Here is a 21,544-nt window from a genome sequence, read left to right as displayed (position 1 = left end):
CTCCCAAATGATTACAGTTGAGGTTCAATCGTGCATCCTTATCTAAAATCAGGTTTCGAATTGCAGATATGAGTGTTATTATCATCAGCAGCAAGGGTGTAATGCCAACATTTAAAAACATCTTTTACAAAGTCTACCCAGGTTTAAAATTGCAATCCTTCAATGACTGGAAGAAAAAAGGGGACTTTGGCAAAACACTTCATGATTAAGGCCCAAACTCTAAACCTTATTAGGACCAAAGCAGATGGTAATATTAGCTAATAGATTAAAAACAAAAACAACTGTTCTCTGTTGAAACAAATATTTGGAAGTGATACAAAGCACTTACAACTTACCTCTCTGCGAATGGTCAGTGGTGGAATTCTAGCCGCAAGGTCTGCTGTGAGTTTATTCCAAAGGCCAGCTAATGGGGCACACACGGCAACCTCTTCTGAGATGGAGCAGAACGCTGTCTGCAGTGGAGATCAAAGCCATCGATGTGGGTGCCTGTAATAAGAAAAATGATGGTTCAGGCAGTCCCACCCTGTATCTCCCATTAGTCAACGTGAGCAGCAGTCATGAACATTCTCTCCCATGTCACTCTGCTTAAACCCATCCATATCACTGGAGCTGTGGGAGCCTGAGAAGCATTTTATAACACATACAGGACTGTTTCACATGGGTCCAACATTTAATAAGCTTCTAGAAAATATCCTGCCTTCGTTCAGCTCAGAACCTGGCCCAAGATGAGAGGGTTTTTCTTGATTGTCAGTTGCTTATTTTTCTGAACCTACATTTTAGAGGACAGCAGGTTTGAAAACAAATGTGATTCAACCTTGGAAGGCTCTTGCTATGTGTCTGCGTGTCTTTTATCAGGGCCCTTGATTAGAAGGAAAAGAGAAAGGAGTCCTTTTCCTTCCATCTTGCCCTGTTATTATGTTCATTGCGAATCTTGCCCTTTCTTTCCGCCAATTAGGACCTGTTCCAATATGGCGGGACCTCCAGAGTTACGAGTGCTGCTTCAGAGGCGAGACTCTTTCCAGAAGCTGCTTGGGTTGAAATTCCATCCCCCACCACCCTTTAAAAAAAAAAAATAAGAAAACACAGTTCCACTGAGTTCCCAAGCATTTATATTTGGAGTTTGTATGACTGAAGGATTTATTGTCAGGGGAAAATGAGAATGGTTTTATTTTCCCCCTAACCTAAAAAAACAGGCTCCCTGGGTGCATCTTTGAAGGACTTAGACCCTGTTGGTTGTCCCACAGAGAAGCCCCTATCACAGCTTCAGTTCGGGAGGGCCAAGCAGAGCTGGGCAGTCGGGACTGGGATTCTAAACCTGAGTCCACCACTTACTAGCTCTATAGGTTTCAATAGAGTAAGTAATCTCTTTAAGTCTGCTTCCTAATCTGTACCAGACTCATAAATAACCACAGCTTCTTGATGCAATGGAAAGGGTTGAATGGATAGTCTATAAGGTCCCACCTCACCATCTGGAACATGGGGAGTCATTTAAAAAATGCTCTTATTTCAGGACTGATCATCGTATAGTTTCCTCTGCTTGCCTTTTTCAGTTAGCTCTTCCATCAGTGTGGTTTGTCCTCAGTCATGTTTGATTAGCTCCACGCCACACATGTGGGTCTTCTATTTACATAGAACCAAACATCTGAAGAGCTGAAAAAGCACCCGTTTATTCCGGTCTCAGGTTTATCTGTACTGATCTCACTGTATTTAATTTCTGATAGGATTGCTGTCAGAGCACGCAGCTTTGTTCATTCTTAGTGTCTCTGTGAAGCACGTGGGTCATAAAGCTTTCAGTACATGCGTGCTCATGAAATGGATAAATAACAGAAAAGTTAACACTTTTAATAATCATGGCAACCAGTGTGTTAAATCTTTCATTAAAAGTTCAGTTCAGTTCAGTTCAGTCGCTCAGTCATGACTGACTCTTTGCGACCCCATGAATCGCAGCACGCCAGGCTCCCCTGCGCATCACCAACTCCCGGAGTTCACTCAAACTCATGTCCATTGAGACGGTGATGCCATCCAGCCATCTCATCCTCTGTTGTCCCCTTCTCCTCTCGCCTTCAATCTTTCCCAGCATCAGGGTCTTTTCCAATGAGTCAGCTCTTTGCATCAGGTGGCCAAAGTATTGGAGTTTCAGCTTCAGCATCAGTCCTTCCAATGAACACCCAGGACTGATCTCCTTTAGGATGGACTGGTTGGATCTCCTTGCAGTCCAAGGGACTCTCAAGAGTCTTCTCCAACACCACAGTTCAAAAGCATCAATTCTTCGGCGCTCAGCTTTCTTCACAGTCCAACTCTCACATCCATACATGACCACTGGAAAAACCATAGCCTTGACTAGATGGACCTTTGTTGGCAAAGCAATGTCTCTGCTTTTGAATATGCTATCCAGGTTGGTCATAACTTTCCTTCCAAGGAGTAAGCGTGTTTTAATTTCATGGCTGCAGTCACCATCTGCAGTGATTTTGGAGCCCAAAAAAATAAAGTCTGATGCTGTTTCCGCTGTTTCCCCATCTATCTGCCATGAAATGATAGAACCGGATGCCATGATCTTAGTTTTCTGAATGTTGAACTTTAAGCCAACTTTTTCATTCTCCTCTTTCACTTTCATCAAGAGGCTTTTGAGTTCCTCTTCACTTTCTGCCATAAGGGTGGTGTCATCTGCACATCTGAGGTTATTGATATTTCTCCCGGCAATCTTGATTCCAGCTTGTGCTTCATCCAGCCCAGCGTTTCTCATGATGTACTCTGCATAAAGTTAAATAAGAAGGGTGACAATATACAGCCTTGACATACTCCTTTTCCTATTTGGAACCAGTCTGTTGTTCCATGTCCAGTTCTAACTATTGCAAGTCAATTCTCCTGAATTTAGAAAACCCAAATAATTAATCTGTGGGCTGAATTCTATGCTCACATATTTCTCTATTGCAAATGTAAATTGAATATAACACTGGAGAGATTACAAAGGAGGCTTGCCCAGAGAAAGGTGCTATGTTAAGTCAACGTTTCTTCTTCGATTGAAACTTGGTCCATGCTCCTGAGTAAAGCACCAAGGTCAACAGAGGTCATTGTGAGACTTCTTAAAATCAAGAGGACTTCCGCATAACACACTCCCCCAAAGGGAATAACGGCTGACCTCCAGAGCCAGATTTTTGGAAGATGACTTTTTCCGACACATCATACAAGTGCAACCCCATCTTCTTACTTACCTTGAGGACCTTGCTTGTCAGTCATAGCCTTGCTTTCAATATATTGCCTGCTTGACTGTTTTTCTGAGCAAGTTCTCTCATCAGAATCTATATACGTATAGCGTGGAAGGGAGGAAGAAACGCTGGGAGAGGAACATGGGGCTCATGTTCCAAGGAGGCCTTTGCCCATTAGTTCTCGGAGATCACTGCACATAAGACTGTAAAAACAGAAAGTGTATTTAAAAGTAATGGTGTGATCCCTTAGGAAGTGAGTCCAGGAACATAATCCTCCCCATCCACAATCTGAGATCTCTGAGGGATGAGTCAGAGGCAAGAATGGTTTCTATCAACAATGAACAAGCAGCCCACCCATTAAAAAACACTTTTCAAAATACACATGTGTCCCACAAATTACAAGAGCTTTGACAGACAAGACAATGATTTATTAGTGAACCTTCAGTTTCTTTTAAAAGATCAACCAAAGACTGTAGATAATCGTATATGAAAGAGACAAATTCATGTCATATACATAGATGTAGTCTGTGTCTGTACTTAGTCACCTAGTCATGTCTGACTCTTTGCCACCTCATGGACTTGTAGCACACCAGCCTTCTTTGTCCCTGGAATTTTACAGGCAAAAATACTGGTGTGGGTTGAAATTTCCTACTACAGGGGATCTTCCTGACCCAGGGCTTGAACCCAAGTCTCGGGTCTCGTGCATTGGCAGGAGGAGTCTTCACCACTGCACCACCTGGGAAGCCCAGATAGATGTACAGAACTAAACATGTATTTATACTCAATGTATACACATATATATATAGTGCACATCGATCTGTATTTATCTATCTTTCTGCCTATCCATTTAATATTCTACATGACATCTTAAGTCTTAAAATATTAAAGATGCTTTACTTTTATTTTTTAAGATTTATAGCAATGGTTCTCAACCAAAGGCAATGTCTAGAGACATCTTTAGTTATTCTAACTAGTGGCAGGGGTGGGGGGTGGGGCAATGGGTATCTAGTAGAGGCCAAAGATGCTACTAAACACCCCACAATGTATAAGACATTCCCTCTCCCAGTAAGTATTCCTGCTGCTGCTGCTTAGTCGCTTCAGTCGTGTCCAACTTTGTGCAACCGTGTTATGGACTGCAGCCTGTTGGGCTCCTCTGTCCATGGGAAGCTCCAGGCAAGAATCCCTCCTCCAGGGGATCTTCCCGACCCAGGGATCGAACCCAGCTCTCCTGCATTGCAGGCAGATTCTTTGCCGCTGAGCCACCAGGGAACCCCCAGTACAGTATTATGTGTCCCCAAATATCAATAGGGGCAAGGTTCAGAAGATCTGACAGAGATACAAACTGGGCAGGCAGACCAGTGAACGCGTAAGATGCCTGAGGTCTGTGACAGCTTCACTGGGGGAAGATAAAAACAATATGAGCGGTTTAGAAAAGGACAGTCTTGTCACCTCACTTCTCTCGGGGATGGGTCAATACATTCCCGTGCCCAGTGTTTTCACTGCTCCATCATAAAAGAGACGCTTGTTCATTTCATTTCCAGAATGAGTGAGATCGACAAAGTTGCAAGTTGCCTCAATAATTTTCCAGAGGATCTCAGTAACTAGGACATTATACCCTGAGTCTGAGAAAAATCGGCAAACATTTCAGGAAATTTCCCTTTTTTGGCAAAACCAAAAGGCCACAAACAAATTCACTTTCAGATGGATATTTAAGGGCATTTTATGAGTCTTCTGGATGTTTCTCCAAGTCTTGCTGGAGCTGCCGTGTTGAAAAGCTGTAAACTTTAGTTGCAATAAAATAGACATTACTTTTAATTGTTTCCTCTCAGCATTATCACATATATGTAGATTTTTTTTTAAGCGGCATGGAAAATCAGTATTTTACAGTTCCAAACAGCTTTCATACTGTCATCAGTCTATATTCTAAGATGTTTCTGTACTGAAAGAAAATATATTAGGGGAGAAACATGAGGAAAGAAAAACTAAAAACTACCAGATGTTCTTAAAACCTTGGACCAGATCATCTGTATCCTTCATAGCTTCACTGTTTCCAGGTATTATCATCCATGTGGAAGATTAGACTAGAAGAGCTGGTCTCCAGAGCTGAAGGTCAGTGTTAACCTCACTACATCCCGGATAACTGAACAATGAGGCTACATAAAGAACAGTTCCAGGAACTCATGTAATTTGATTTGCTTTTCCAAAATTAAAATTTGGAAAATGCTTTTGAATTGTGGTGCTGGAGAAAACTGTTGAGAGTCCTTTGGACTGTAAGGAGAATAAACCAGTCAGTCCTAAAGGAAATCAACCCTGGATATTCATCAGAAGGAATGATGCTGAAGGTGAAGCTCCAGGACTTGGGCCACCTGATGTGAAGAGCTGACTCATTGGAAAAGACCCCAATGCTGGAAAAGATTCAGGGCAGGAGGAGAAGGGGACAACAGACGATGAGATGGTTGGATGGCATCACTGATTCAATGGACATGAGTTTGAGCAAACTCAGGGAGATAGTGAAGGACAGGGAAGCCTAGTGAGCTGCAAGTTGATGGAGTTGCAAGGAGTTGGACATGACTTAGCAATTGAATAACAATTACAAAAAATAAGTAGAATGTATAAATCCTTATAAATTATCATTAAAAAACTGAAAACTGTGGCTACTTGACACTGTATATCTGGGGATGCTGAAGATTTCATCAAGGACCAAATACTGCTGTGTATGATACTCAGTAAATGGACAGTCCCTCTGGCTGAGTTGATTCCTTTTGACAATTAGTTCTCTTGATGCCTTGTGGTCCTCTCCATGTACAGAATACATGTGAGTTTATACTTAATAATAATAATCTTATTGCATTTTTTATTTGCTTGGCTCTGTACCAGTAGAAATTGTCTACATAATCAATCATCGGTTACTATAGTCACAAGGGCAGTATTGGAGGAAGAATTCCATTGTAAATAGAAGATAAGAAATTTTATCGCCATAAGGGATTGGAAACTGGAGAAACTTGAGGATTCAGAACCAGGAGACCTTGCATCACGTCTTTGGTGTTTTCATTAAACATGTTGCTTAGAAGGAAATGTCATGAAGTAAATATAGCACAGAAATAATTGCTTATTTCTTTACCATTGTCATTTCTTTTTTTACCTTGGTTTTCTGATTAAAGGGATAGTTAGTTTCTCATTTTCATCCTAAGCAATACTGTTGTTTGTTGTTTAGTCACTAGGTCATGTCTGACTCTTTGCGACCCCATGGACTGACTGTAGCATGCCAGGTTCCTCTGTCCATGTAATTCTCCAGGCAAGAGAATATTGGAGTGGGCTGCCTTCTCCAGGCGATCTTCCTGACCCAGGGATCGATCCCACATCTCCTGCATTGCAAGCAGATTCTTTATCGCTGAGACACAAGTTCTTCTCCACCAAGTTTTGGTACATTTTATAACCTTATCCTGAGGTCATACAAGTTGATGGTCCACCAGAAAGCATGATCAAAATAGCTATGCAATGTCTCTAGCTTTTTGTGACAAAGCCAGCCAGTCACTAATGTCATTAAGAAAGACTAGTATTTTGGTGTGGTTATTTGTCAATTGTATCTACACTGTGAGAGGGAAGCCCTTTTAGAAATTAAGAAAGGAGAAAAGAGATGTTTGGAAAGATTTAGAAACCTCTTGAACATGAAGCTGCTGCTGATGTTTACCCAGGTGTGCTTTATCCAAAATCTTCTCGCTTCTACGTCTCAGCCTCTGCCTTGTAAAACTGGGAGAGGAACTCACCAACTCCTGGAGGCACTGTTTCTGGCAAAGGCAGTACCTCGCATGCACCGGACATCCAGTTATTTGGTGCCTCTGTGGACTTACAAGCCTTGCTCTTCCTCTGTCCTCTCTACAGTATCTGTGTCTGCACCATGAAAATCTTAGAAAATGCTCTCCCATTTGTGGAGATTTTGAGGATTTCAACACTTAATCTCTAACTGTTTATGGCATAGGATTATAAAATATGAAGAAGGAAATTAATTTATTTGGATTTATTCATTATTTTTCTCTGTAGAATTTCTCTTCCTACCACTCACTGAAATCTAGTTTGTTTAAAAAAAAATACAAAACAAAAACCTTTAAGAGGTACCCATTATACTCTTGGTCTTATTCTTTACCAAGGAACACCCATTAGGGCAAAAGAAATGGGACTAAATGTCCTCTATGAAAGGATTCTGGAGACAAACCATTGCTTCCTATGTTCACATTTTTAAACACAATAATTTGTGCCATTTGAAGCAAAACTATAGTGAAAAATTTTCATTTTGTTGTCTTCTGAATGCTCAAAAGAGGCAAAGATGACCATCTGAAGCAGAATCTAGCCTATCAATGCATTTCTCTATGGCTTAAAATTCCAACCAAAGCAAATTTTATCACATTGGATAAGCAAATATTAATCTCATAAATGTGCCTGGTCGAAATCTAAATAAAAATAAAAAAGCTAGAAAAAAATCCACCCAGCATTAATAGCTCTTCTAAAACATTTTTAATTTTTTCCATCTGGTCACTTCCAAGAAAAACGATTCAGCACTTCCAAGTAATGAAGAATCAAACTAGGTAAGTCCTGCTCACAGAATTTCAGAGAGACGACCAGAGGGAATAAAAACTGCTCTTAAATTTCAAGACCCAAGTTTTTCTCCACCAAGTTTGGCACGTTTTGTGACCTTATTTCTGAGGTCATACAAGTTGATGGTCCATCAGAAAGCCTAATGTCAATATGAATGACTGGTACTTTAGCAAGGTTATTTGGCAATCGTATCTACACTCTATCACCCTGACAAGAACCAATGTCCAAACAGTAAAGTATTTCCCTTCTCATGCATATTCTTTTGTGCAAGTTTTATTTATTTGTTTTGGGCTGTGCTTTTTTTCTTTTCTTGCTCTGCCGGGTTTTCTCCAGCCGCTGTGCGCAGCGCCTGCGCTTCATTGCGGTGTCCGGGTTTCTCCTCACATTTGCTTCTCTGGTTGCAGGACACGGGCTCTGGAGTGTGTGTGCTCAGCAGTTGTGGCCCCCTGGCTCTAACTAATGCTCGGGCTCCATAGTTGTGGCATGGGCTTGGTTGCTCCACAGCAGCGGGCGGGGTCTTCCCAGATCAGAGATCAGACCCATGTCTCCTGCGTCAGCAGATGTATTCTTTACCACCAAGCCACCAGGGAAGCACCTCATCCGTATGCTTCACAGAATTAAAGGCACTTTTGCTACAAGGAGAAAAACAAATGTTCCTCTTTGATTCTATGAGGAATAAACAGCAATAAGAAATGTTACTCCAAGCGCACAATGGAATTCCCTATCTTTGAAACTGTCTCTCAGTCTCCTCTGCCCACACATGCCACTGATGTCATTGCTTGTCACACCTCACAGGGCATTGGGTGGATGGGAAGCCAAAGGACCCCTTCCCCTACGTCCAAGGGAATCACCAGAGTTTGTAACCGTTTCCAGTTTAGCTTTAGTTGCCAAGGGTGAAGGTTACTCGTGGGGTTTCATAGAAAAGGAGATGACTGTGGAGTTCTGGGCAGTCATCCCAGAGGTTACCAAGCCCTGCTCTTTCTCTGACTCTTTTCTAACGACTTATTTTCCTTCACTTTCATCAGGTCAAATTCATAGGCTATACTTTGACCTGCCAGGGAATATAGGCTATCTAAAAATATATCTGGACTTCCCTGGTGGCTCAGATGCTAAAGAATCTGCCTGCAATGCAGGGGACCTGGGTTTGATTCCTGGGTCAGGAAGAGTCCTTGGAGAAGGGAACGGCAACCCACTCCAGTATTCGTGCCTGGAGAGTTCCATGGGTGGAGGAGCCTGGCAGCTATAGTCCATGGAGTTGCAGAGTTAGACACGACTGAGCAACTAACATATTTACTTTCACTTTTTTAAAAATAAAAAATATAGCTAGGACTTCCCTGATGGTTCAGGGGTTAAGATTCTGCATTGGTAATGCAAGGGCCTGAGTTCTATCCTTGGTTGGGGACCTAAGATCCTACATGCTAGGCAGTAATGGCCAAAAAATAAAAATAAATACAATAACAATAAGAATAATAAAATAATTTTTAAAATAAAGAATAGAAACATAGCTAAAGGGTCATAATGCCCTTACTTGTGCATGTTTCCAGAGTAAAATAAAATATTAGACTTGCCTTTGTTGGTCCATATCACATGTTTTGTTCCCACTCTCCCAGGTCTCCATGGGGTCCTTTTCTTCAAGTAGATTCATCACTCTCCTGCATCTTGGTTGGGAGAACAAGAAGAAATCTAAGCACTCCTGGCAGAAATTCACACTGTAGGAAGGAATAAAACAGGAGGTCAAACCTCCCAAATGGCTTTCATTGTTCTTCACAGGCGTTGATTAACGAGCAAAGTTGTCACAGAAACACCCCTGACTCTAAACCATCTTTTTTTAAGCATGAAGGGGCCAGCAGGCCCACTGAATCTGACCCAGGGAAGCTACTGATATGATCCTATTCTATTGCAGGCTGATTAAAAAGGCCCCAGAAGCTGATACAGGCATACAGGGTACCCAAACCTGGAGACTCAATCTGGGATCAGAGGATCGGGAGTGAAAATACTCTGTGTGGGCTTTGGAGGTGCAAATCCAGATTTCTTGCCAGACTTGTTAACCTCTTTTGTCTGTCCTTCTGATTATTAAACTTGCCCATGGGAGACTCTTCCAAGAGTCATCCAAATTTTGTCAGGAACAAAAGGCATAGCAATAACTGTCAGTCATTTAGGAAAGGGGTGAGGGGAGAGGAACAAATTAGAGGGACAGAGTCATTTATTCCATGTTAAAAAAACCTGCCCACCTGTCATGAGGGAGGGTTCATTGAATTATAAGGGGGGAGGGTTCACTGAACTATAAGGGGGGAGGGTTCACTGAACTATAAGGGGGGAGGGTTCACTGAACTATAAGGCGGGAGGGTTCACTGAATTATAAGGGGGGAGGGTTCACTGAACTATAAGGGGGAGGGTTCACTGAATTATAAGGGGGGAGGGTTCACTGAACTATAAGGGGGGAGGGCTCAGTGAATTATAAGGGGGGAGGGTTCACTGCATTATCAGGGGGGAGGGTTCACTGAACTATCAGGGGGGAGGGTTCACTGAACTCTAAGGGGGGAGGGTTCACTGAACTATCAGGGGGGAGGGCTCACTGAACTATCAGGGGGGAGGGCTCACTGAACTATCAGGGGGGAGGGCTCACTGAACTATCAGGGGGGAGGGCTCACTGAACTCTAAGGGGGGAGGGCTCACTGAACTCTAAGGGGGGAGGGCTCACTGAACTCTAAGGGGGGAGGGCTCACTGAACTCTAAGGGGGGAGGGCTCACTGAACTATCAGGGGGGAGGGCTCACTGAACCATCAGGGGGGAGGGCTCACTGAACCATCAGGGGGGAGGGCTCACTGAACCATCAGGGGGGAGGGTTCACTGAACCATCAGGGGGGAGGGCTCACTGAACCATCAGGGGGGAGGGCTCACTGAACCATCAGGGGGGAGGGCTCACTGAACCATCAGGGGGGAGGGTTCACTGAACCATCAGGGGGGAGGGCTCACTGAACCATCAGGGGGGAGGGCTCACTGAACCATCAGGGGGGAGGGCTCACTGAACCATCAGGGGGGAGGGCTCACTGAACCATCAGGGGGGAGGGCTCACTGAACCATCAGGGGGGAGGGCTCACTGAACCATCAGGGGGGAGGGCTCACTGAACCATCAGGGGGGAGGGCTCACTGAACCATCAGGGGGGAGGGCTCACTGAACTATCAGGGGGGAGGGCTCACTGAACTATCAGGGGGGAGGGCTCACTGAACTATCAGGGGGGACGGCTCACTGACCTATCAGGGGGGAGGGCTCGCTGAACCATCAGGGGGGAGGGTTCACTGAACTATCGGGGGGAGGGCTCACTGAACCATCAGGGGGGAGCAATACTACAGTAGTCATGTACAGCTGTGAGAATCAACAAGGCTGAGCACTGAAGCACTAAAGCACTGATGCTCTCAATCGGTGGTGTTGGAGAAGACTCTTGAGAGTCCCTTGGACTGAAAGGAGATCCAACCAGTCCATCCTAAAGGAAATCAACCCTGAATCTTCATCGGAAGGACTGATGCTGAAGCTCCAATACTTTAGCCACCTAATTCGAAGAGCTGACTCATTGGAAAAGACCCTGACACTGGGAAAGATTGAGTGCAGGAGGAGAAGTGGGTGGCAGAGGATGAAACGGTTGGATGGCATCACCGACTCAATGGATGTGAATTTGAGCAAACTCTGGGAAATGGGGAAGGACAGAGAAGCCTGGCGTGCTGCAGTCCATGGGGTCTCAGGGTTGGACACAACTTAGTGACTGAACAACAACAATATGACCAAATTTTATATTAAAAGGTATGTACCTATACCAGGTACAGATAAGTTACCTGAATTATAGGGAAGGAATCCATTGTAATAATTTAGGGGAGGGATGTTTTACACATAACAAGGGATGGAGAAATTGGAGAAGCGGGAGAAATACTAAAGTGGAAAAAAAAAAGAGAATTTAGTGATTAGATTGACGTGTTTATGACATCATTGTAGGAACAGGAAGTAGCATACATGTGTTGCTTGTGTGACATTAGATTGCTATTCAGGAACAATCACTCCATTCTTGACGAATTTCTGTGGGAGGGGTATATTTCTCCCACACACAAATGCGTAACTTATAGTAATGAGTGGAAAGGATAGTATGCATGTTACAGGGCTGACCCTTGAGAGGCGTGGTTTGTTTTTTCTCATCCTCTTTGCGATCACCCATCCCCCTTGACGAGCACTCTCCCCATCTCGTCTCCTGGCCCCTGAAGATGAACACACAGCAAAACTGACCTGACTGTGTCCAGAGCCCAGGTCCAGCTGATCCCAGCCACCCACAGAATCCCCACCCCACACCCTGCTGCCACATAGACACACAAATGGGAAATAAATATTTGTGCCTATGTGCCACTGAGTTCCTGTTGTTGTTTTCTAGCCAAAGTTGATTGATACAGCACAGGACCCAAATTTCAACGAGCCGTTATGCCCAACTCCACATTCCTTTAAAAAATAATTGACCACAAACTTTACCCTCTTTTCTTTAAGTACTAAAAGATCAAACGAAGATAATTCTTTTTTTCAAAGAGTTTTTGATGTGGACCATTTTTTATCTTTATTGAACTTGTAGTAATATTGCTGCTATTTTATGTTTTGGTTTTTTGGCCCCGAAGCACCTGAAACCTTAACTCCTGGACTGCCAGGAAGTCCCAAAGGATGATAATTCTTAAATTGATATCCCTTATATGCTTTTATTTGGGGGGTTATTTTTAATCAATTTTCCCTATGTAACCATGAAGCAAGACATGTAGTTGTAAAGATCTAAACTTCCCCTCAAACACAAGAATTTAGAATTTCAACACTATTGATTGAGCAAGTCGACTAGCTATAGACCTTTAAGATTTTTGACCTTTTCATCCATTTTAAATGCTATAATTAGCTCTCTTTTTGGTTTTAAATAAAGCATGTAATGTTTTTATTAGTGTAAATATCAGTTAATAAAAGAGTGATCAAGCTTTAGGAAGAGTTTATTCGCAAACCTTCAAAAGCGGTTTACTTTCATATCCAACATATATGCAGATTACAGGTCAGATAATGAGGACACATGATAAACGGAGATAAAACTCACTGAAAGGTTTGCCAAGACGTCTTCTCTTGTTTGCATTAAACACACTCTAGGACGTTGTAATTTTCCCTCTTTCATCAAAGGACATTAGCTTTGGTTTATTTCTTAAGTATTTTATTGAGATCATATCATTTGACATTAGTGGACTTGGGAGAAAGCTTCGTGAACATATATCAGACAGTTTATATCTGAAGTCCAAGGGAGCGCTACCCAGGGATGCAGAGAGGGCTAGGGAGCACCAATAGCTGGGATGTGCAGAGTCTGTTTTAGATGATTTAACACCACCATCTGTGGGGAAACAGATTTGTCCAGGAATCATGTGGAAGCCTCCGTCTGGCGCCCCCTCCTCTTCAGGACCTGTCCTTAGAGTTCGTGGGCCAGCATCACCAATATATTGGTCTTCTGCTGCTCGGCTTCCTTGAGTCTGTTTTTAATTGTGGAAGTAATAGGGCATTGTTAAAGGAAGACTGCAAATAAGGTGAAAGAAATATCATCCTTTTAACCTCATCCTACTTCCATTTTTGTGTGTCCTTCTCAAGATTTGAAGAGGGCTTTCTGAGTGCGTACCTGCTAACACTGTCTCTGTCTCAGCTAATGTAAGTCTCATGAAAACAACGGCGTGTATGATTCTCTTTTTAGAAAGAGAGACCCGTGGTCATTTACATGTGAGCTGTGAAGGAGGTAGCCAAAACCAGATTCAGCTCCTCTCAGCCTATCACCTGCCTTCTTTTATGTAACAAAAGCTAAGACGGCACCGGGAAGATGGTTAAGTAAGGTTTTAGAACAATCGTCAGAAAGTCCCACAGTTTTCTTCCCCTCTACCCTGCTTTACCACCCAATCTCAGGTCAAGCGAGAAAATGTGGATATGTGAGGAATTTGGAAAACAAAGAAGCTGACCCTCGCCTGAAACATTTAAAGGCAAGAGGGTGGATGGAAGAAATCCAGTGGGCTCAACACAGAAAAGGAAAGTGTGTCAGGATGGACCCTGCAGAGAGCGGGAGGCGGGAGCCACCTGCAGAGGACTGTCCTGTGGCTTGCCTGCAAGAGTAAGAGGTGGGAAGAAGACCTCCAGAGGAGCAGGACTTCAGACAGACATCACACACAGCCACCCAGGTGGGCCACTGCCCAAGTCAGTGGGTGCTATCACGGGTGGTCTTTGAAGAGTCCATAAACACCCTGAGACAGAAAGACCAGCATTTAACTACCTGCCTCCGGTGTGGGTCACTGGACCAGTGCATCAGCTGATAACTCTTAAGACCTGATTTCTCTTCTCTGACTCCTTATCACCAAGGAGGGGCCAAGGCAGCACAGTAAGGAAGAAGGAACGGAAGAATACGGTGGACAAATGACAGACTGTCCACCTTCCGTACTGTAGGCTTCCAAGTCCTAAGGCAGGTGTCTAGAGAAGAAGCTTGAAGCAGGATCACACAACGAAGGGTTGGTGCTGTGTTTGTTTCTTAAGCTCAAACTGGACTTCTGTATACTCAAAAATGAATTTACCAGAGGTTTTTGTCCAAAAGCAAAGAAGGTAGATTCAACACAGGACTTTAACAGGCTATTGTGGAAGAAAATATATAATTTTTTCACCATTTCACATCTCTGAACATAGCTCATTCAATCCGCAAGTATGTGGAAGTTGACGTTGCATCCCAAAGCATTTTTACCAATTTACAAGTATCATCAGTGATGAAGGAAAGCTGATGCCTTTGCTAGCTTTAAAAATCCCCTTTTGATGTTTACTGTAATTTAACAGGTGAAATATGACCTTAACTTAATGACAATTTTTAATCATCAACATAAGTAAATATTTTTCATTTGCATATCTGTTATCTATATTTGCTCATATAAATTAGCTACAACATTGGATAGTACATCTATTAATTATTTTGTTATGAATTTGCATGTGGCATTAACAAGAGAGACAAATTCCCTTTTGGTACTCAGCGTTTATCTTTCAATATAAAGTAATTTTTTATGTATGAAATTTGAAAAATGTATTGAAACTTTTTTAATTCTCCTCTTTGGAAATTTCAGGGGAAAAATGTCTATCTTTTCTTTATTCTTTTGTCACGGAATTTCTAACGTGTAAATGTTTGACTGTTTCTCCCATCTGGAGTTCATTTGTATAAGGCTCAGAATCTGATAAGCGTGCCTTGAGTATAACAAGTTGGCTGGAAAAACCTGTTGTTTGTATGGATATATCACTTTCAGCAATATTGGTATTCCAGTTTAAAGCACAACAAATGTTCTCACTCTCTAGTAAAGGCTGAGGAGAATTTCATAATAAATTTTCCTTACGAAAGGAATCCAGAATTTCTCCCTTTGTAAACACCGAGCTGTCTGAGCTCTTTCCTTGTCTCTGCCCCACCCCTCCCCACCAGAGCTGACACACCAGCCCCCGTCAGGGATGCAAACCGTTCTCCAGTCTGTCGCTGTCCAAGAAAGGCCATCACCTCTGAATCATTTTTTCCCCAAACATAAATCCTTGGGCCAACAAAGAAAAGTGGTATTTTTCCATCTCCATAATTCCTGTTATTTTAAGTCGATCCTTTAACCAAAGTGGCTTTGTGTTTCTTTTTCCTTGATAACTCACAGGTTCAAATGTAAAAATTTATTATTACAAGGAACAATTATGAGGTTCAAAGCGTACTGTGTGCATTCCATGCTTCTCCTTCTGGGACTGATATACAGAACAGAATACTTGTGGTTGTCTATTCGCATGGAGTGGATGGGTTCCAGCCACTGGTGGTGAGAGGCTCTAATGAAAGTCTGCCTTCGTCAGGCCCATCGGGGGCCTAGCATCGCGGGAGGTGGCCCAAGGGCCCTGCTGGAAGCACCTCAGCAACAGGAGTGTGACCATTAACTGGTTCCATCCAAAGGGCAACCACAAAGGGGGGTGGGGCGCTTTGCTGATTTTCTTAGTTTGAACGTTATTCTAAATTTCAAGATCTCTTTCCTAAGATGTTGAACTAGAAAAACCACTGACCTTTTAAAACACTTTTTGTTTTTACTTCTTCAGTTTGGTGTGTTTTGCATTTTGATAACCCTTTACTTGTAAACTTCCTTATTTAATGAGATATTACAGGCATCGTTAATTACTGCTGACTTTCCCCTCACCATCCCTGTTTACTTCTCTTATCAGACCAGAACATAATAGTTCCCTTTTTGCTGCCCCTATAGAAATGGCAACCCACTCCAGTATTCTTGCCTGGAGAATCCCATGGACAGAGGAGCCTGGCGGGCTACAGTCCACAGGGTCGAAAAGAGTCAGACATGACTGAGCAAGTTCACTTCACATAGCATATACATCCCTGCAGAAGGAAATGGCAACCCACTCCAGTATTCTTGCCTGGAGAATCCCATGGACAGAGGAACTTGACAGAGGAACTTGGAGTGGGTATTATAAAAATTTATTTATAAATGATATAAATAATAAATAAAATAATATACATAAGTAATATTGATGAGCCAAGAGTTCATCAAAAGAAATTTTTTGAATTTTAATAGCCCTATAATGGATTCCAATCGGAGAAGTCAATGGCACCCCACTCCAGTACTCTTGCCTGGAAAATCCATGGACAGAGTAGCCTGGTAGGCTGCAGTCCATGGGGTCGCTAAGAGTCAGACACGACTGAGCGACTTCACTTTCACTTTTCTCTTTCATGCATTGGAGAAGGAAATGGCAACCCACTCCAGGATTCTTGCCTGGAGAATTCCAGGGACAGCAGAGCCTGGTGGGCTGCCATCTATGGGGTCACACAGAGTCGGACACGACTGAAGTGACTTAGCATTAGCAATGGATTCCAATATTGAAAAAGATTCTAGACATTAATTCTTCATTTTTGTCTTTGTCTCTTTATAGTCTATCTAGGTTACCTTTACATATGTATATGGGCTTCCCAGGTGGTGCCAGTGGTAAAGAATCTGCCTGCCAATGCAGGAGAGTCAGGAGACCCATTTAGATCCCTGGGTCAGGAAGATCCCCTGGAGAAGGGAATGGCAAACCCACTCCAGTATGCTTGCCTGGAGAATCCCATGGACGGAGGAGCCTGGCGGGCTAGAGTCCACGGGGTCACAGAGTCAGACACGACTGAAGCCACTTAGAACACATGGCACACATGTACTTTTTTAAGCCATTTTCTATTGAAGTGTAATTTACAAAGCTGTATTGGTTTCAGGTGTACAGAAAAGGGATTCAGGTACAGATAGTTGACAGACAGAAAGATATATAGATAGGTTCTTTTCCATTACAGGTTTTTGCAAGGTATTGAATATAGCTCCCTGAGCTCCATGGGCTTCCTTGATGGCCCAGTGATAAGAAGCCCCTGCCAGTGCAGGAGACACAGGTTTGATCCCTCAGTTGGGAAGACCCCCTAGAGAAGGAAATGCAACCCACTCTAGTATTCTTGCCTGGGAAATCATATGGACAGAGGAGCCTGGAGGATCATAGTCCATGGGGTCATAAAAGAGTCGGACACAAGTTTGTTGTTACTCAGTTACTAAGTCATGTCCAACTCTTTGTGGCCCCATGGACTGCAGCACACCAGGCTTCCCTGTCCTCCACTATCTCCTGGAACTTGCTCAAACTCCTGTCCATTGAGTCGATGATGCCATCCAACCATCTCATCCTCTATTGCCCCTTCTCTTCCTTCCCTCAATCTTTCCCAGCATCAGGAACATGAGTTAGCAACTAAAAAAAAACAACAGTCCTGAGCTTTACAATAGGTCCTTGCTGCTTATCTATTTTATATATAGTACTGTGTATATGTTAACCCCAAATATACATAATTTTATTATAGAAAAAAGGGTTGTATTTCCGTTACATGTGTACATGTCTGCCTCCTTTAAATACTGAGAGCTTTTCAAGTATGAGAATGTATCTTATTGATCTCCATTGGTCTAGCACTTAATACAATGTCTGATTACCAGATATCATCAAAAGTACATCAATTGTTGTTGTTCAGTTGCTGAGTTGTGTCCGACTCTTTGTGACCCCATGGACTGCAACATGTCAGGCTTCCCTGTCCTTCATCATCTCCTGGAGTTTGCTCAAACTCACGTCCATTGAGTCATGATGCCATCCAACCATCTCATCCAACTATCACCCCCTTCTCCTCCTGCCCTCAAGAATACTGGAGTGGGTAGGCTTTCCCTTCTCCAGGGGATCTTCCTAACTCAGGGATTGAACCCAGGTCTCCTACATTGCAAGCAGATTCTTCATCATCTGAGCCACCAGGGAAGCCTGTATCAATAATATATATATAATAATATATCAATAATATATTTGGGCAAATAAATGACTTCTGATCTATGATGCTTTGAACACCTTGAGATTTTAAAGTCACTGGATATGAATATTATTCTATTAACAGGGCTTTTGCTGCTAAATATTCAATAACTGTCAGTAATGGTTACCCCTAAGCAATGCTGTGCAACCAAGTGCCGCTGGCTTGTGGTGAACAATATACTCAATTCTGTGCCCTGGTGATGAAGACGGCACACAGGTACCAGATTCCACATCTTTTCCCACTAGAAACATACCAGAATACATGTCCTGTCACCCTTGGCAATTAGGTGTAAATACAGCTCAATAGGTAAAGAATCTGCCTGCAGTGCAGGAGACCTGGGTTCAATCCCTGGGAAGATCCCCTGAAGAAGGAAATGGCAACCCTCTCCAGTATTCTTGCCTGGGAAATCCCATGGGGAGCTTGGTGGGCTACAGTCCATGGGGTCCCAAAGAGTCGAACACAACTTAGCGACTAAACCACTATAGGACTTAACTGGGCTTCCCTGGTGGCTCACTGGGAAAGAATCCATCTGAAATGCAGAAGACACAGGTTTGATCTCTGGGTCGGGAAGATTCCCTGGAGGAGGGCAAGGCAACCCACTCCAGTATTCTTGCCTGGAGAATCCCATGGACAGAGGAGTTTGGTGGGCTACAGTCCATAGGCTTGCAAAGAATTGGACACGACTGAAGTGACTTAGCATGCATGCCTAGGACTTAGCTGGTCAATAGAAGGTGAGCAAAAATGATGTTCACTTATGGCTCAGTCTGAGCTACACTAGAGACTAGCTATCTGACTCAAAAAATTATTTTACCTGTCTAGCTTGGTTTTCTTTCCCCAAAATAAAAGGAACTAGATTTAGAATAATTCATCTTTCCTATCCCTGTGTTCTAAGCTGATAAAATCAAATGCATTTATATTTTCATTTTCATGCAAATTGGTTCATTAATAAATGTAATTCCTTGACATGCTTGAATTTTTCCCATTGTAGATGTTCTTATGACTAATTCGCAACTAAGAAGAAATGTGGAAAAAAGTGGGCTATGTCAGAATAACTGCTTGGGTATTAAATGGCTTTCTTTACTTCATTGTCAAGAGGTAAGAAGTGTAATAACTTTCTCTTTTGACTCTGGGAGAAAAGGACCAGAGGATCTTAAATATTTGGAGCTTCATCAGCAGACAGCAGATTTAGTTGGAACTACAGGTACAGTGAGGATAGTCAAAGGGAACGCACAAAGGGTAAACGTGAAGGGATTAGTTGCCAAGTCCTGTCTGAATCTTTGCGACCCCATGGACTGTAGCCCTACCAGGCTCCTCTGTCCATGGGATTCTCCAGGCAAGAATACTGGAGTGGGTTGCCATTTCCTTCTCCAGGGGATCTTCCTGACCTGGGGATTGAACCTGGGTCTCCCACATTGCCGACAGTTTCTTTACCATTTGAGCCACTGGGGAAGCCCACAGAAAGGGTAAGTAAGTAGGTGTTAGTTGCCCAGTAGCGTCCAACTCTTCACGACCCCAGGGACTGCAGCCCACCAGGCTCTTCTGTCCATGAGATTTTCCAGGCAAGGATACTGGAGTGGGTTGCCATTAAGTGTCCTGAAAAGGAAGCAGAAAATGAGTCCCTATTCACCATGGAGAGGAAGATAGGCCCTCGGCTTTTAGTTGACTGTTGTAAGATTCCGAACAGGGAGTCTCTTTCACAGCTATCAAGAGGGAATCGAAATACAACTGTGACCAGCAATTGCGAAGCAGCTGCTTGCTCTCCGTGTCAATTAGGCAAGAGGAGTTGGCTTGGCCCTGCAGCCAAAGGGGCTTGATTGAAAGAGAAATTACCAAAGCAGGGAAGTAATTAGATGGTGGGACAGGAAACTCAGAGATCACAGAGGAGAAAATGGTTACAACTGCCTCTGCCTGGTATGTTATCTGAAGGCAGGAAGGTGGCCCAGGTGACCTCTTACAGACTCATGTAGGGAACATTGGGATGGCAGCCTGATTTCTGGCACGTTTTTCCTCCCAGTAGATCCTCACATACGCTGTGCATGTAACTGAGACTTTTCTAAAAGTGCCCTTTACAAGCAACTTTCCCATTCTGCTGTCAGCTAACTTGACCCGAAAATGCTAGCAAAGTCAGGTTGGGTCCTGCAAAATGAAATCTCTCCATGGAAGACAAATCTCAGATCAGGCAAGCTTTCCAATCTTGTCTACAAAGTCTTCTCTTTTATCATAGTGAGCTAAGTCACTTCAGTCATGTCTGACTCTTTGTGACCCCATGGACTGTAGCCCATCAGGCTCCTCTGTCCATGGGATTCTCCAGGTGAGAACACTGGAGTGGGTTGCCAGGCCCTCCTCCAGGGGATCTTCCCCACCCAGGGGTTGAACCCACCTCTCTTGCATCTCATGCATTGGCAGGCAGGTTCTTTACCACTAGCACCACCTGGGAAGCCCTCTTTTATCATAATTCCTGGTTAAAACCTACTGAGCAAGTGTTAAGATTAGCAGGCTCTGTAGCACTCTGCAGTGTGTGAACTCCAGGCCGCTACATGCACAGCGACTTTCACCACGGGCCATGAACTCACAAGAGCTGGCTTCAGAAGAGTCAGGTACCTCTGCGTTTCCTGGGCTTGGCGAGCAGGCTCTCCAGCCTCATAGGATGTGCTTGCTCGCTTGCTTTCTATCGAAGGAAAGCATTTTGATTCTGTCCAAACGCAGACACCAAACCCCAGATTCACAGATTAAAGAAAACAGTCCTGTAAAGCAACGGGACAAACACGTCAGGACCCTGGAAACACGCTCTTTAAACTCAGACTCCTCAAACAGGATGCCCTGTGTCACTGACCAGATTGTTAAATCGGTGTCTTGGCAGGAGCCGTTCAGGCTTCGCTGAAGATTCTCTGGATCCAGATCTCTGTGGTATGAAAACAAACAGTAAATATTTTCCTTGCAGTTTACATCCCAGATCTAAATATTTCCAAGCATGTCAAACTCACTTTTCTCCACCACTCCCTGCGGGGTCCGTGTAGACTTCGGCTGCCAAGGAACCCAGTTGAACTTGCCTTGGGAGGGGCTCCTTCCCGGAGGACGGGTGGAGCTGGGAGCAGCGGCCAGGAGCTGAGAGCCTGCAGCCGGCCCGCCTGGCCTGGCAGAGGCCCGAGGCAGGAGCAGGTGTGCGATCCGCGGGCCGGGGGAAGAAGCTCTGGCCCTGCCGTTTGCTCCTTGAGCTCGAAGCCCTTCCGTTTCCCTGGTACCTATTCGCAGAGCAGCATTCACCAGGGACACGTGCTCTTCTTTCACTAACTTTTCCTGTCCCCGCCATTCTGTGTGTGTGCGTGCGTGTGCGCGCGCGCGTGGGGGGTGGGG

The 21,544-nt window shown here is 43.7% G+C and overlaps 1 long non-coding RNA gene across 2 annotated transcripts; it reads right to left on the bottom strand.

Annotated features, from left to right (window-relative positions):
- Positions 1-13,023: 13,023 nt before the first annotated feature.
- On the bottom strand, positions 13,024-21,304 carry LOC129648560 (uncharacterized). 2 transcript variants are annotated; one of them, XR_008712779.1, is made up of 4 exons: positions 21,175-21,304; positions 21,024-21,092; positions 20,764-20,934; positions 13,024-13,325 (listed from the first exon to the last, which is right to left on the bottom strand). It is a non-coding gene; the product is annotated as an uncharacterized LOC129648560 (long non-coding RNA). The 2 variants fall into 2 exon arrangements; XR_008712780.1 differs by having other exon boundaries at positions 20,792-20,934.
- Between the last annotated feature and the right edge of the window lie 240 nt (positions 21,305-21,544).

The sequence above is a fragment of the Bubalus kerabau genome, chromosome 4 (genome assembly GCF_029407905.1).
Source record: "Bubalus kerabau isolate K-KA32 ecotype Philippines breed swamp buffalo chromosome 4, PCC_UOA_SB_1v2, whole genome shotgun sequence".
NCBI lineage: Eukaryota > Metazoa > Chordata > Mammalia > Artiodactyla > Bovidae > Bubalus > Bubalus kerabau.
Note: the sequence above shows the minus strand (reverse complement) of the source record. Positions and strands in the feature narration are given on the sequence as shown.